The sequence below is a fragment of the Bison bison genome, unplaced genomic scaffold (assembly GCF_000754665.1).
Source record: "Bison bison bison isolate TAMUID 2011002044 unplaced genomic scaffold, Bison_UMD1.0 scf7180017864184, whole genome shotgun sequence".
Taxonomy (NCBI): Eukaryota; Metazoa; Chordata; class Mammalia; order Artiodactyla; family Bovidae; genus Bison; species Bison bison.
The window spans coordinates 1,203,026-1,205,234 of NW_011494756.1; positions in this window are offsets into that span (position 1 = coordinate 1,203,026).

Here is a 2,209-nt window from a genome sequence, read left to right on the forward strand (position 1 = left end):
AAGAGGGAATCTGCTTTAGGGAGAATGACTGATTTTTTAAGACAGAGTGCAGACACACACATTGCCGGCACAATAAAAATAAGTCACAGGAAATGCACATGAGAGATTCAAAAATGAAATCGGGAAAAGTCAAAAGTGTAGGCAGCAGAAAGTAGGCTCTCCCCTGGCAGCGCCCCCTCCCCTCCCCTCCCCAGCGACCCACTGTCAGTGGTTTCTGGTTTCTGCCAGATCCAGCCAGATACCACTCGGTCATGGGTGGAGGGGCAGGCACGTGTGTGTACACGCACACACACACACAGACACTCTGCAGGCAGAGAAAGTGGCCTCTGGGCTTACGCCGTGGAGGCGGCAGGCCTCTGCCATCGGACCACGAGAGCATCTGAATCCCGGCCGCCCTGCTCTGAGCCCCTGGGCCGGGTCCTGGGTGAGCGAGTCAGGCCCTCCTCTGTTCAAAGCCCCCCTTGGGCCCCTAGGATTCCCACTGAGCCCCCCTCTGGGGGTGCTGAGCACCTGTCTCCCTGCTCTCCAAAGAGACTGGCAGCCTCCCCTCCCTTCCTCCCCAGCACCTTTCCCAACCCAGAGCTACCAGGCAGGAGCGACCCTGCCTCCTGCTGCCCTGTGTGGGGTCCCCACACCTCACAGAGACACGGGGGCCCGTGGCCCTGTGCCAGGCACCTTGGGCCATGCTCCTCGTCCGCAGCCTCCTCCCTGGACATGACCCGTTTGGAACAGCCTCAACCCCATATCCTCAGGGAAGGCTAGAGTCCTGGTCCTCCTGCCGTTCACTCCGTTGCACGTGGCCAGTACCAGGGACCATCATATTTCATTAGGCCAGCAGAGAGACTCCCAACCCAGGCCAGGCCACGGGGCCTTGGCCAGGCTGCTCCGGAGCTCAGCACTGTGTCCATAGCTGGAACCCCCACTGTAAGCAGACAGGGCAGAACAATCCCCAAGGAAGAACCAGGCATGGCTCTCTTGACACAAGAGAAACCATTTTAGGACTGACCTGTTTCATGATGTAAGCCTGGCCAGGGTTCTTTGCCCTTGAACAGATCCCCAGTAATAATCTTAAGGGAATGAATGAACGAACAGGCAAGAGAAGTAACAACTACAAAGATAATAAGTCAGTTGTGAAGACTCCCAGTTGTTTCCGTGGTGAAAGTTGGCCTGAAACATGTTTTTTTTTTTTAGCTGTTTCGCAGAATTTCATCCCCACCCTCTCAATCCCCACTCCCAGCCAACAGATCGACTGGAACCTAAGGAACAAGAAGTTGACCTTTGCTAATCCCTTGTGATTTCAATCAACAGAAGCTTGGACGTTGCTGAGCTTTGTCCCAATTGTATGAATTCTATGAATTCTCCTCCACTCAAGCCCCTTTATGAATATGCACGGATGCTTAGCTGCCTGCAGTACAGGAGACCTGGGTTTGATCCCTGGGTCAGGAAGATCTCCTGGAGAAGGGAATGGCTACTCATTCCAGTATTCTTGCCTGGAGGATTCCAGGGACAGAGGAGCCTGGCGGGCTACAGTCCATGGGGTGGCAAAGAGTCGGACGTGACTTGAGTGACTAACACACACAGTTTTGCTGTGGGAGGAGATGCTGCTTCGGGAAAGCTGCAAGACGCTCTCCTCAGTTGTTGCAAGTAAGAAATCCTTCCTTCTCCCCATCTTTGGCTTGGTTGTGCCTTTTGGCTGGCCACCCACCAAGAGGCAAACCCAGTCATCAGGGAACACCACGACCCCTGCCACCAGGGCTCCCAGCTCCCACCTCTTTTTCAGGAGAGGCAGCTCACAGCTGGGGGGTCCTGCCCACACCAGGGGCGCAGGCTACAGTCCACGGGGATCTAGGGACCCGGTTCTAAGGCTCTGCGGGGCCTTCTCTGGCTTTGAGCAAATGACTTCCCCTTTTCAGCCTGGGTTTCCTCCTGTAGAAGTGGGGTGTCTCAAGTGGATCAGAAGCACGAGGTCTCCCTGGCATTTTGTGATCTCAAGTACCTGGCTCTGCCACTCCCACCCTCTGCCGGACTCGGAGGCTCAGCTAGGGAATGGGCGGGAAGCAGGGGTGCCTGGCCCAGGCGGGGTGCAGCAGGGCGGGGCTGCCCAAGGTCCGCCTCCCGCGCCCCCCATCTCGCCAGGATCCCGAAGCGCAGGAACGCGAGCGCCGAGGCCAGGACTGGGGTCCCTGCCGCCCCGGCCGCCCCTCCGGCC